Source organism: Myotis lucifugus, unplaced genomic scaffold (genome assembly GCF_000147115.1).
Source record: "Myotis lucifugus unplaced genomic scaffold, Myoluc2.0 scaffold_4, whole genome shotgun sequence".
NCBI lineage: Eukaryota > Metazoa > Chordata > Mammalia > Chiroptera > Vespertilionidae > Myotis > Myotis lucifugus.
Window position 1 is genome coordinate 984,868 of NW_005871052.1, and position 15,636 is coordinate 1,000,503.

The 15,636-nt window shown below is 37.7% G+C and overlaps 1 protein-coding gene across 1 annotated transcript in view; it reads left to right on the plus strand.

Annotated features, from left to right (window-relative positions):
* The window catches only part of CHM (CHM, Rab escort protein 1), a 245,439-nt gene that overhangs the window by 130,287 nt on the left and 99,516 nt on the right, over positions 1-15,636 (plus strand). The window lies entirely within an intron of this gene.

A 15,636-nucleotide genomic window follows, 5' to 3' on the forward strand; every position in this document is an offset into this window, starting at 1 on the left:
ATTGTGAATTATATATTGTAAATATAGCACAATTTATTTTTCCATTTTTGTATTGAAGGACACCAGATGTTTCAAGCTTTTTGCTTTTATTAACATCCTTGTATGTGTTTCAGGATATACATAGTGAAGAGTTTCTCTAGGATACATGCCTAGGAGTGGAATTCCTGAGGCATGGGATAGATATATGAATGTTCATTCATGATAATGCACAGTTATTTCTCCAGAGAGTTGTATCAGTTTACATTCCCCTAACAGTATGTCAGAATTCCCACAGCTCTGCATCTTTGCCAATATTTGGTATTATCAGACTTTCTAATTTTTGTCAATTTACCTCACATAAAATACCATCACATTGTATGTTTTTAAATTTTATTTTTCAATTACAGTTTACATTCAATATTATTTTATATCAATTTTGGGTAGATAGCATAGTGTTTAGGCAATCATATACTTTACAAAGTGATAAATTGGTAATTATATCACATTGTGTTTTTATTTTGCATTATCCAGATTACTTATGAATGTCTTCTCATATGGTCATTGGTTATTTGTATTCTCTTCTGGGAAATGCTTTTTAGTGTCTTTTGCCCATTTGTCTTTTGGGTTGTCTTTTTCTTACTGATTTGTTGAAGTTTAATATATTTTGAACACTAATCTTTTCTCAGTTATATGTGTCATGTATATCTTGCCTTATAGTATTTATGATGCATAGATACCAGTAAGATTAATGTAGTCAGCCCTAGCCAGTTTGGCTCAGTGGATAGAGCATTGGCCTGTGGACTGGAGGGTCCCAGATTTGATTCTGGTCGGGGGTACATTCCCAGGTTGTGGGCTCTATCCCCAGTAGGGGGTGTGCAGGAGGCAGCCAATCAGTGATTCTCTCTCATCATTGATGTTTTTATTTCTCTCTCCCTCTCCCTTCCTCTCTGAAATCAATAAAAATATATATTTTTAAAAAAGATTAATGTAGTCAGGTATTGCAATCTTTTCTTTTGTGTGTAGCATTTTTGTGGTAGTAGAGCACAGTAGTTAAGAATCTGGACTGTGGAAACAGACTGCATAGATATAATCCTGGCTCCTCCATTTACTAGCCATGTACTCTTAGGCAAGTTTCACAGTTTCTATTATGTTTTCAAAGAATTAACTTTTGTGTTTTTTTTTTTTATTCTCTCTGTTATCATTTGTATCCCTGTTCATTAACTTCTGCTCTTTATTAAATCCTTTATTTTCCTTTCTTTGGGTTTTGTTCAGCTCATCCCTCCTATCTCCTGTCCTTGTCAGTTCTGAGGCTGATACCCAATGAGTTCCAGTCATCTTTTTTTTAACTTTATAATGTAAGCATTTATGATGATAAAGTTCTCACTACTGTTTTTGAATCTTACACAGTTATTATGTACTAGAGGCCTGGTGCACGAAATTTGTGCACTCGGGGGGTGGGGCTGCCCCTCAGCCCAGCCTATACCCTCTCGCAGTCTGAGAGCCCTCGGGGAATGTCCAACTGACAGATTAGGCCCGTAAGCCAGCAGTCAGATATCCTAGCGCTGCGGCAGAGGCAGGAGAGGGTCCTGCCACCGCCGCTGGGCTTGCCAGCCGTGAGCCTGGCTTCTGGCTGAGCGGCGCTCCCCCTGTGGGGGGCAGCTCCTGCATTGAGCGTCTGTCCCCTGCTGGTCAGTGCACATCATAGCGACTGGTCAACAGTTCGACTGTCTTCCCCCTGGTGGTCAGTGCATGTTATAACGAGCGGTTGAGTGGCCTTAGCATATCATTAGAATATTACGCTTTGATTGGTTGACCAGACGACCGGACACTTAGCATATTAGGCTTTTATTATATAGGATTATTTTTATTATCTTTTACTGGTAGTCCTATGTATCTTAATTCCTATTACTATTTTTTCATTGACCCATGAGTTGTTATGAAGTGTTTTAAAAAAGCTAATTTGTTTGATTCTTCTGTTTTTACCGAATTTAATTGTATTGTGTCTAGAAATTGTTTTTATAGTACTAATTCTTTCAACTTTATTTTATGACTTATTATGTCCTGAATTTTTGTAATTTTTCGTGTGTTCTCGAGAGGAATGTGTTTATCTAGTTGTTGGTACATGGTTCCAATTTTCAAACTTTGTTTTATTGAGGACTTTTTTCTTTGACTATCAATACAAGAGTAAGGTGTTTTGAAATCTCCCATTATGATGTTTGATTTGTCAATTTATCTCTATAATTTAATCCGTTTTTACCTAATATTTATTTTGAGGCAATTTATTAGTCATACAAATTTATAATTGTTTAATCTTCCCAATTAATTTAATATTTTACATTATCTGATGACTTTCTTCATCCCTAATAATACATTTTTCTTAAAGTCTACTTTGATATTCAAATAGCTACTTCAACTTTTGAGTATTTGTCTGTTATATCTTTCTCTATCCCTTTATTTTTTAAAACTTTTCTGAGTCTGTATTTAGAGCTTTAAATAACATATTACATATTTTTAATTTCATCTGACGATCTTGTTTTGCTACCAGTCAGGATGAGTCCTATTAACAGAAATCTGTTCCTTCCTTCTGAAGTATGGCATTTTAAAAGTTCCTCTACTTTATATCTGTTGGTGGTAAATGCTTCCTGGTTTTTGCATATATGAAAAAAACTTCTGCCTCTTTGTTTTGAGTGAAGATTTGCTACGTAAACATTTCTAGGTTGGCAATTCATTTTTTATTTAATTTATTGGGGTGAAATTGGTCAACATGAACATGTAGGTTTCAGGTGTGGGTTTCTATTTTACAAGGTCTGTATATTGGACCATGTGCCCACTACCCAAAGTCAAATCTTCTCCTGTCACCATATATTAGGACCCCCTCCTCCCCCAACCCCCTTCCTTCTGGCAACCACCACACTGCTGTTTGTGTTCATGAGTTTCAGTTTTATATTCCACATATGAGTGAAATCATATGGTTCTTAGCTTTTTCTGACTGACTTAGTTCACTTAGTACAATGTTCTCAAGGTGCATTCACGTTGTTGTAAATGGCGTAATTTCATCCTTTCTTATGGCTGAGTAGTATTCCGTTGTGTATATGTACCACATCTTTTTTATCCAGGCCTCTATCGCAGGACACTTTGGTTGTTTCCATTCATTTTTTGTAATTAAATATATTGCAGTGCCATTGGTTATTAGCATTATATAGGTTTCAGGTATACATTTCTAGAATACAGCATATGTATATTGCATTGTGTGCTCACCACTTTAAATATTTCAGTACTTTAAAAATTTATTCCACTGATATTTGGGTTCCATTGTTGCTTTTGAAAAACTTGATGTCAGCTTAATTATCATTTCTTTATAAGTGAAATCTCTTCTCTCTCAGGTTGTTTTTAAGATAGTTTGTCTTTGGCGTTCTGCATTTTAATTCCAATGAATTTAGGATTCCTTTATATAGGTTGTCCCCCAAAATATATACACACCTTGAATGATTATAACGTCAGTGTTTATTAACATATATTTCATTTTCAAGATTTAAAAGCATCTACAGAAATGTGTAATTTTTTTTGTCAATGCCTGTTTTCAAACTGATAACCTATCTGGTCTAAGCACTGCTGATAACGCGAAACAGTGGAATTGCAAACATCAAGAATCATTTCTATTGGTATTTGTGTGCCTTCAATTCATTGACTGTTGCCAGTTTTGTAACTTATCTTTTATATATCCCCATAAGAAAAATTCTAGTGGCACCTTAGGATAACTTTTCTTAGTTCAAAGATTAGTCTGGCTTCGCCCATTATTTCAAATCAGTTAATTCTGAAAAGGAGTGAAAACTAAGTGAGTTATCAGCTGTTATAAGTGTGTATACATTTTTTGGGACACTCTATGTTTATCTAGCTTGATATAGGTTGAACCATATGAAATTAACAATATTAAACCATTTGACCTATAATTTCATATGGTTTAAACAACTATATTGCATCCTCTATCTGTAAATTGTCATTTATCATTTTGGAAAATTATCAAGCAGTATTTTTGCAATTATTGTTTTCCTCCATTGTCTTTCTTCTCATCATTTAGTAACCACAACCAGATATGTTTTAGAACCTAGCATTCTCTCTTTCATATTTCTCCCCCCTTTTTTATTGTAAGCAAATAAAAAAAAGGAAAATCACTTTTCTATTTCTTAATCTCTTTTTTCATATTTTCTCTCTCCTTGTCATTCTCGCTGCATTCTGAATACTTTATTAATATCTGTTTTCCAGCTTATTAATTCTCTTCACCCGTGACTAATCTGTAGTTTAACTCTTTTGACTTTTGACTTTAATATTTTTATCTTTCATCTCCTCCCCAAATCTTCTCTGTCATTGTTTGATATTCTCTTCTGTTTGTTCATTCCCCCCACCCGCCAGATCTTGGCTTTTATTTTTTTTCGTTATTGATTAAGGTATTACAAATGTGTCCTTATTCCCCCATTGTCCCTCCACGCCCCCCCAGTCCCGCCTTCACCCTCACCCCCTGTTTTCTGGGCCCATCTCTTATGCTTATATGCATGCATACAAGTCCTTTGGTTGATCTCTTCTCCTTACCCCCACGCTCCTCTACCTTCCCTCTGATGTTTGAGCATCTGATCGATGCTTCTCTGTCTCTAGATCTGTTTTTGTTCATCGGTTTATGTTGTTCATTATAATCCAAAAATGAGTGAGATCATGTGATATTTATCTTTCTCTGACTTATTTCACTTAGCATAATGCTCTCCAGTTCCATCCATGCTGTTGCGAATGGTAGGAGTCCCTTCCTTTTTACAGCAGCATAGTATTATTCCTTTGTGTATATGTGCCAAAGTTTTTTAATCCACTCATCTGCTGATGGGCACTTAGGCTGTTTCCAAATCTTAGCTATGTTGAATTGTGCTGCTATGAACATAGGGGTGCATATCTCCTTCCTGATTGGTGTTTTTAGTTTCTTGGGAAATATTCCTAGAAGTGGGATTACTGGGTCAAATGGAAGTTCCATTTTTAGTTTTTTGAGGACACTCCATACTGTTCTCCATTTTTTATATATAGAAATTTTATATTCTGCCATCTGTTGTTTCTGTTGATATATGTCAATGGTTTGTTTATTTGTGCCGTGTTTATCTTTGATTGAGAGTTTATATTTCATCGACTTTAATCTGTGAAAATCTAGGAACCCAAATTAAGGATGCTTCTTTTCAAGGATTATTTGTTTGCTTCAGTCAGAAGGCACTAACTCTTGAGCTCACTTCCACTCCTCTTAGACTAACTCTTGAGCTCACTTCCACTCCTCTTAGAGCATCTTCATTTATATTTGAGGCTCAAAGCTTTGAATTCAGCTCAGCATTTGCTTATTCTGTGCATGTATATGTGCGTGTGTGTTTGGGTTTGGGGGGAGGGAAGTTCCTGTGGATAGTCCTCTTATTTCCTTATATCTCCTCAGTGCAATAAAATTATGTTTAATATAAGAAATAGTTTTTTTGGCTGCAACTGGAAGTCTCCTTACACTTTCCAGTCCAATGTATTGCTAGAAGTGGAAGTAGGTATTCTCAATCTACATTTGTTAACTATGTGATTTTATGAATGGAGGTGAGAACTTTATAATTTGAAAGTAACTTAATTCTGAATATGATAGGTCTGTGTATTTCCAGACAAGTTCTTTCTTCTTTAATTGGTTGTCAAAGTAGGGATGGATAGGGAGTGTCGTATCTCCCAGGACCTGAGGACCTCCTACTAGAGATAACTTTCAGGGGAGTGCTATCATTTTCTTAATCATACTTTTCATCTTCCTGTGGCATGGCCTGATTCAAAAGGAGCCACATTCTTTTCATGGTGCCATTTGCTAACCACTCCTACAGAACTTTAGGGTAAGGAATATAGGGACAGAATGAACATATCATTGAGGAATTAGCCAAAGTTCCCTGGCTTCCTTACTAGCACATTATGAAAATGAAATATTTAACATAATTTATTTTTTCATTTTTAAATTTAGAGAGAGGTAGGGGAGAAGAGAAACATTGATGTGAGAAGAGAAACATCGATGGTCATCTCCCATATGCACAAACCCTCAATATTTTCCTTTTCTAATTTACCTTGACCGGAATCGAACCTGGGGGTTTTGGCTTTTGGGTATTTGTAGGAGAAAAGGAGATAAGTTTCGGCGAAAATGAAATATTTAACATAATTTATTTTTTCATTTTTAAATTGATTTTAGAGAGAGGTAGGGAGAGAGAAACATTGATGTGAGAAAGAAACATCGATGGTTATCTCCCATATGCACTAAATCTCTATATTTTCTTTTCTAATTTATACACTTTCTAAATATGTATTTGGTTTTTGCTTATTTGTTGTTTTTATGGGAAAAGATGTTTAAAAGTTTTGTTTAAACTTTTATTTTATTTTATTCTTGTGCTGATATAGAATTTCAGAATGAGACCCTTATGTCTTAATTCCTACACAAGAAAACATTTTTCCCCAAACAGTATAATAATCTCCTAATGCTGAGGTTTGATCAGCCTTCCATATCTTTTTATCTTCTTCAGAACTTAACTTATCTCAGAATTTTGTGTGTGGTTCAGATTTAATGTTTGTTATAAAACTTATACCTCACCCTTCCCAATTTAAAGCGATACTTACTTTCAGAGAATGTTGTAATTAAATGTGTGTATACATAGGTAGCTAGATGATGATAGATGATAGATGATAGATAGATAGATAGATAGATAGATAGATAGATAGATAGATAGATGTTAAAAACAACAAAAAACATTTTGTCTTGCCATTGAAGTAGTATATTAAACTTTTGGGTGGTTCTTTGGTAATTAAAGTTACTCAGAGTTCTTCCTACATATGGTATATATGAGTCTGTGTGAATTATAAGACTGCATTTATGTGGCCTAGGCATATTAACTTTTAATTTAATATTTGATTCCCTGTATAATACCTTATAATTTCATATAAATATTGTTGTGTTTATGTCCTAAAGTGCTAACACTATCACCATCTATATATCATAGCATACACTTTTTATCACCAGGTTATCAGAATTAGGTGTCACCTGTTCTGTGATTTCTAACCACCATTCTATATTCTGTTTTAATATAAGCCTCTTAAGCATTTCTCACAGCCAGTTACAGTGTGTTCTCATCAAGGCTACTGTTATAAATGGCATGCATGCATATTTATGTGAAGGATTCAAAGACATTTGTAAGTCGTATCCTTGCATTCTAAGTGAATTCTGCATAAATGGTATAACATTTTAACTACTAGAGATAACTTTCATGAATAAATGCCCTTGGAGGTTTTTATAAATTTAAATAGATTTTTAAGCAAAGAAAATGATGCTTATTTATTATACTACCTACTACCCATTAATATGTCATGATACATAAATTGGACCGTATTGGAAGAAAAGTCATTGAAACCAGTATGTTTTTCTAGTCTAGCAAGCCATAGAATTTTCCCTACTATATATTAGTTGGTTAATATTTTTTCTGGCATGCAGAACAGGATATGTATGTAGTATTTAGGTTTTTAAACTCTCATAATATATCTTCTAAACAGAAGTTCTTTTTAAGCCCTAACTGACTAATTCATTTATGTTATCTGTGTGGTTGGTAACATAGTCGCCTTTAGAATTACTTTCTGATTCAGAGTAGGTTTTATATATTGTGTCATGTTTTCATAACCTGTGAAATGGAGCAGTACCAGTGGGCACAAACAAACTTTACATTTTTTTTTATAGATAGACCCAGACTGCCCAGAGATTGTTACTTGTGTTTGGTAAAGAGAGGGTAGTTAAAATTGGCCACAGATTATATTGAAGGAAACTTTTATTAGTTTATATATTCAATTGCATGTGAAGTCAGAGCAGAATTGAGATGGCTTTTAGTGTCTTCCCTAAATGTTCTTGCCCTTTCACCCAACAAGTATTGGTTAGATTTTAGATCTAATTTGACAATACATTATCATTTTTCCCTTCAACAACAATCTCCTTTAATTTCTCTTCTTGATAAAAAAAATCTCCCTACTATTCTGGTAGTAATACAACAAAAAAATTTGAGTGGGAAGAATGCTTTTATATTTTTTTGACTGGTTGTCTAATTTTGCAAATGAGGAAACTTGACATAAAAAGATGCTGAGTCTAGAAACCAGACTTCCTGATAGGCATTTCTTATGTCTCACCTCTTATACAATTTTTAAACAATATTTTCTGCAAACACTAAAAGGAGATAATTAATAAAAAATAGATTTGGGGGATTTTTAAATATTTGTGGTACTTGTCAACTTTTAACAACTTGTAATTTGCTGTGATTTTTTTTTCTTACTATCAATACATAGTCACTTTCCTAAAGAAAGCTGGAGAGAATAGGGCTGCTCTTACGGTATTTTATAAACATGTTCTGATTCTCTGCCCAATAGCAAATATTGGTTTAGATGAATAAAGAAAATCTTTCAACTTCTCCCATTTTACTTAATTGATAATGGTAAAAGGAAAAACAGACCATGAGCAAATCAATATCCCCTCCACCCTTATAACTGTATGTGTGCATTTAATAAACACTAATGTGGATCTGAGTCCATTAGCAGTTAGGTTTTGGAGATTAGTTAGCATTTCTCTGTTTAATGCTCCCAACACATCATGGTAGAACTGCACGATACACCTAAATGTGGGTGCATAAACTGGCCCTATGTCTAATTGGTGGATTTGATCAGTTTAAATGTGTGTCTGTGTGTAAAGCTTGATTATTGAATCAGGCCTTAAATATTTGAAATTAAATGTTAAAGCATTGCTAAAGTGAATTCAAAAGAAACATAAATTAATTGAACATTGAGTTCATAAATCGTATGGTTAAGTAAGAAATATTTTCATAGTGGGTCACTACACACTATTGTTTTACAACACTGCATCTGAGTAGAGCTGCATTGAGATATGTCAAAGTTCTTAATCTAAGGTCCATAGGTCCTTGGAGTTTATATACAAGATGTTATATATGTGTCTTTAGGGAAAAAAATTCATAGTTTCATCAGATTTTCACGGGCATCCATGACCTAAAAACAAAGATCGAGAACTATTGCTTTGAATTTTCTATGAAAGTAAAAGGTGTTTGGGGTATCTAAAGACCGTTGAGATACAGGAAAACTTGGAAAATGTTGCTATTGGAACTGTAATTTACAGACATCTCTTTGGAAAATTGCAAACAGATATCTATAGTATGGTGGTGTGGAGAAATCATAAATATAGAATAATCAACAAGGGGGTACATTTTAGAGCTGGACCAATGGGGTAAAATCCTGGTCCTATCATTTACTAGCTGTGTATCCTTGGACAAGTTACTTAACTTTTCTATACTCCAGTTTCTTCATTTTTCATGGGGATAATAATAGTATCTACCTCATAGGTTGTAAGGATTAAAATAAATTAATATCTGGAAAGTGCCTAAAACAGCGCTTGCCTTAATAAGTACTGCATACATGTTAGCTGTTATTGATATTACTGTTACTATAATTATTATAATTATTGCTGCTGCTGCTGTTATACAATGCCACCAGGGCAAGTATGAGGCTGATTTAGGGACTGAGCAAGATTTGGTGTTCTAATCCAGGAGGCACACAACCTTTTTCTGTAAAGGGTCATATAGTAAATAGTTTAGGCTTTGCAAGTCATATGGTCTCTGTTGAAACTATTTGCAGTCATAGACATTATGTAAAAGAATGGACATGACTGTGTTTCAAAAACCTCTTATTTACAAAAATAGATGGAAGGTTTTTCTACCTCAGTTTAATCAGTTGAATACGCTTTTTGTCTACAAAATATAATAATACTTTTTGAAAAACCTGATTCATTCATTAAGTATTTGATGGATAAATGAATAGTAAGTATTTATAAATTGCTACAACATTTGCATGTTAAAGAAACTGTAGAGTAGTATTTCTCAAACTTTCACCTATGTCAGAATTTAACACATGGATTACTGGGTCTCATCCCCAGAGTCTGACTTGTAGATCTGGAGTTGGACCTGAAAATTGCATTTCTAATAAATTTCCAGGTGTTGCTGATGGAACACTATTGAAATGGAATCATCCAGGGGAATGGCTTCCTGGGCCTAATTCTAATTAATAAGAAAAAAAAGATTCAAAATAGCAGAAAACTTGAGAAGAACCATCTCTATTATTTGTTATTAATTTATTTTATTTTTTTCCCTTTTAATTCAGTAGCTATATATTTTAGCTTCCCTTCTCTGCCTAGTACTCTCCTTAGTGTAGTGGATACATGTAAAAAACAATTTGACAGCAACAGTCTTTGATGTCAGTGTCAAGAGTGTTTACTCTAGTTGAGTAAAGAAAACTCACATTTAGGGATCAATCCTATCTAATAATAGACAAACATGGTAAATGGCCGTACCTTCCCTATGTCTCCCATTGGCTAATCAGCACGATATGCAAATTAGCCACCAAGAAAGTTGGCGGCTAATTTGCACACTGCAGGCAGGGCGGGCCTGCTATTTGCCACCCGGGGCAGTGGGGCGGGACAGCGCCATCCCGCCTGCCCTGCCGCCACCTGGGCCTGCTATCTGCGACCCGGGGTAGCGGGCGTCCCGTGTGCGACCCGACCCGGGGTGGCCTGGCGAGGCAGCAGCGATCCACTGGCCCGGCCGGGCGGGGCAGCAGCAATCCACCGGCCCACCTGGACGCCGTCCGGGTGTCCTGTGTGTGACCTGACCCGGGGCGGCCGGGTGGGGCAGCAGCGATCGGCCGGCCCGCCCGGGCGTCCTGTGTGCGACCCAACCCAGGATGGCAGGGCGGGACAGCGTGGCTCCTCTGTTACCCCAGCTTCCTCATCACAGCTCCCTTGGGGGCCTAAGCCTTTAGTCGGACATCCCCCGAGGGCTCCCTGGCTGCCAGAAGGATGTCTGACTGCAAGCTTAGGCCTGATCCCCCAGGGAGTGGGCCTAAGTCGACAGGTGGACATCCCCCAAGGGGTCCTGGACTGCAAATGGGCGCAGGCCGGGCTGAGGGCCCCCTCTCCCCCGAGTGCATAAATTTTTGTTCACTGGGCCTCTAGTTAGAGAATAAGAAAATATATTTCCTCAGGTTTCAGAATGTGCAATTTAGGTATAAATGGCATCAGTACTCAAAAATGATTGGAAGGAGCCTAAACAAATATGACATGAAATTAATTCAATCAAGGCACACAGAGGACACTTTGATGAAGTTATAGGAATCTCAGACTGCTCTGTTAACTAATACATATCCTGAAAAGAGTAAGATGATTGTTCTTACTCTGGGCCAAACTACTAGTGGTCTGACACCATCTATCATTGAACATGGGCAGATACACAGTTGTTCTAGAGCAGTGGTTCCCAGCCTTCCTAATGCCATGACCCTTTAATACAGTTCCTCATGTTGTGGTGACCCCCAACCATAAAATTATTTTCGTTGCTACTTCATAACTATAATTTTGCTACTGTTATGAATCATAATGTAATTATATATGTGTTTTCTGATGGTCTTAGGCGACCCCTGTGAAAGGGTCGTATGGCCCCCAAAGGGGTCACGACCCACAGGTTGAGAACCGCTGTTCTAGAGGCTCTTGGTTTAGGTCAGAGTTTCTCAATCTCAGCTCTGTTGACATTTTTGGAAGGATAATTGTTTGCTGTGTTTGGGGAAGGGCTCTCCTGTGCATCAAAGGATGATTAGCAGCATCCCTGGACCCTATCCACTGGGTGCCACTACCTTTACCCATTTACTTGTGCTACGCAAAAATGTCTTCAGTTATTGCCAGATGTTATGTAGGGGCAACATAACTCCTATTTCAGAAATACTGGTTTACTGCAAATCAGTATATATATTGAATTGGTATAGCCTACTCAGTTAAATATTTAAAGGCAGGGAGAATTAAATGTTCTTGTAGTCTTTTCTTATAATCTTACTAGAGGCTAGGTGCATGAAATTCATGCACCAGGGGTGTGTGTGTGTCCCTCAGCCCAGCCTTCACCCTCTCCAATCTGGGACATCCCTCTCACAATCCAGGACTGCTGGCTCCCAACCACTTGCCTGCCTGATTGCCCCTAAGCACTTCTGCCTGCCAGCCTGATCACCCCCTAGTCCTCCCCTGCCAGCCTGGTCATGCCTAACTGCTCCCCTGCCGGTCTGGTCGCCCCTAACTGTCCTTCCCTGCTGGCCTGGTCACCCCCAACTGCCCTCCCCTGCCAGCCTGGTCAACCCTAACTGCCCTCCTCTGCAGGCCTGGTCACCCCCAACTGCCCTCCCCTGCAGGCTTTGTTCCCCCCAACTACCCTCCCTGCAGGCCTGGTTCCCCCCACCTGCTCTCCCCTGCAGGCCTGGTCCCTCCCAAGTGCCCTCCCCTGCAGGCTTGGTTCCCCCCAACTGCCCTCCCCTTCAGGCCTGGTCCCTCCCAAGTGCCCTCTCCTGCAGGCCTGGTCCCCCGCAACTGCCCTCCCCTGCAGGCCTGGTCCCCCCCAACTGCCCTGGCCTGGGTCCCCCTCAACTGTCCCCCCCGGGCCATCATTGACCACATGGGGCAGCTATCTTGTGTGTTGGAGTGATGGTCAATTTACATATTACTCTTTTGTTAGATAGGACTAGAGGCCTGGTGCAGGAAGTTTTGCACAGGTAGGGTCCCTCTGGGTGGCCTGCAGGGATCAGGCCAAAATCTGCAGTCCAACACCACCTGAAGCTCCTACCTGCTGCTTCTGCTCATCCCGGCCCCACTATGCCTGCCACGGGCTTGCACCCAATCAATCCCGATCAAGAGGCTTTCCCTGCTGCAGCAGTGCTTGCCAGCCATGAGCCCTGTGGATAGTGCCCTCCCAAGGGGAGTGGCCTGTGGGATCAGGCTGAAACCAGCTCTCCGACATCCCCTGAGGAGTCCCGGATTGTGAGAGGGCACAGGCCAGGCTGAGGGACCCCACAGTCAGGCTGGGGAGGGACCATGGGAGGGCTCCAAAGTGTGTCCTGCCCATCTCGCTCAGTCCCAATTGGCCAGACCCCAGCAGCAAGCTAACCTATCTGTTGGAGCATCTGCCCTCTGGTGGTCAGTGCACATCATAGTGACTGGTCGACCAGTTGACTGTCCCCTGGTGGTCAGTGCACGTCATAGCGAGCAGTTGAGCAGCCTTAGCATATCATTAGCATATTATGCTGTGATTGGTTCAGTTGTTCTGACATTCGGTCTATTTGCATATTACCCTTTTATTATATAGGATTACTCAATTTTGGTTCAATAATCTGGAGCTATGTAAAAATTCTTTAAAGAGAACAGTTTAAAATATTTTGGACATTTGATTTCATGGAATAATTCATGCAGTTCATTTAGCAAATTACCTGACATATAGGAGAAAATTCTTGGGTAACGTATTATCTTAGTCATTAGAAAAAAATGAAAATACTGAAAAAAGAAAACACATATACTCACTCTTATGAAGAAATACAAGCCCTATTGCCCACCCTTGAATTCCACCCCTAGAGTTAGCCATTGCGAAGTTAGTTGCATATCTTCCTGTCTTTTCCATGCCTGTACAAACATCTTTGTATAATTGGGTACATGTGTGCATACTTATAAAAATTTAAATGATTAAATAGTTCTTTGATATACAGATGTATGTACCATAATTTAACCATTTCCTATTGTTGATATTATCATGCTAAAATGTCTTTTTTATATAAGAAATATAATTTCAAATGCAGAAAATTTGGAAAACAGGAACACAACTATTAATATTATTATAATAATTAACTTAAATCCCATAACCTGTTAACAATAATGATACAACATTTTGGTATATTTTCTTCTACTTTTATTCATCCATACATTTAAAAAGCTATGTAATTATAATGCTCTTAATTTTTTTATTTGGCTATCTTAAATTATAGCATAAATAAACTTATAGCCATCATCTTCAAAACACATATCTCAGCTTAAAATAGATAGCAGTAGGTTATTATAAGAGGAATTCTTTAAATTGAGGGGTTCCTAATCTCACATCCAATGCCTGGAATCAATCACCTGGGTTTCAGGAATTTGGGGGTAAATATCCTGAAATTGCATGCCAGATTTTGGGCATAGCTGTATTTTTCTAGGAAGGAGATTCATAGCAGTGTGAAATAGATGAACTGAAAGCTTGTCTCCCAAAAGTTTGAGGACTGTTGTTTGAATAGCATTTTTACAAACTCTAGGATCCTGGCGGATAAAGTAAGCACAGCAACATAACTCATTTTCTGAATCTTTTGTATATAATTTTACAGATGGTTTTCCCTCTAGTTAATAGTTGATATTGGCATAGAGATTATACATAAAGTGTAGAGGGTAAGCATGATGATGTGTGTATGATCATTTGTTTGTTTTTCCCTTGAGGAGAGAATGTGGCATGGGATGAACAGCAGGGTGGTGAGATAATTCATCATTTTGAAACCTGCTCTCTGGTGATAGATGGATAGATTGCTAAAGTAACTCAATAATCTTCATTTTTTCCAGGTTATTCACAGATCAGTGAGCATTATCGTTAATAAAGCAATGGAATGCTTTTGTGTCCTTGCCTGCATTATTCCTCAGGTTTTGACAGGAAAAGACTTTTAATTTGAGAAGAACCTCTTATTTAAAATTACATTATATTTAAGAGTGTGTTGCTGGAGCATTTACTGTGACTCTCATGAATATATTAGAATTATATTGCCTACACAAATTATACAGTTTGAGTGTCTATTTTAGTAATAGCCCCCTTCAGTGCTAACTAACTCAAATGCTATATTATTTTCAGGTAGGTATAAAAACTTTCCCAGCCATTTTCCCCTAGGTTACATTTGTATACTACTCCAGATCTTAAAATAATTCTAATAACTTGTATTAGAGTGAAAGGTGGCTGGCTTTGTATAGGGCAAGGGTGATATTTGTCCAATATTTGGAACTGAGATTTTAGTTTGATTAAATTAAAAGGTAACAATATGCTATTGCATAGATTAACTTTTTAAGGATCATTCAAAACAATTTGTGACCTATCCCTTTGGAATCGATCTATATTGTGCAAGTGTATTAGAAATAACATGTGATGTGTTTTTACTTTCATTTTTTAAAATCTTTATTGTTGAAAGTATTACAGATGTTCCCTTTCTCTCCCCCCCCGCCATTGACCCCTTCTAGCCCACACCCAAGCCCCCCAGGCCTTCACCACAATATTGTCTGTGTCCATGGGTTATGCATATATGTATACAAGTTCTTTGGTTCTTCCCACCCACGCACCCCCACCTTCCCTCTGAGATTTGACAGTCATATATTAAGAAAACATAGCATTCTCTTTACTCTTTTGCTATTTTCTCTCCTAACTTGCTACTCTACATTTTCTGGCTAAACCTTGCAACAAATAGACCTTTACTTTCTCTTGAAAGGAAATATTTGTTTTCTTTTTCTGCTTATCAAAGTAAATCATGCTTATGATAAGAAATTTTCACAATACCAATGGTATGAAGAATGTAAAAATTAAATTGACGAGATGATTGTTTTTATTTATTTTAGAGAGAAAGGAAGGGAGAGGGATAGAGAGATAGAAATATCTATCAGCTGCCTCCTGCACATCCCCCAATGGGGACTGAGCCTAGAACCCAGGCGTGTGCCCTGACTAGGAATCA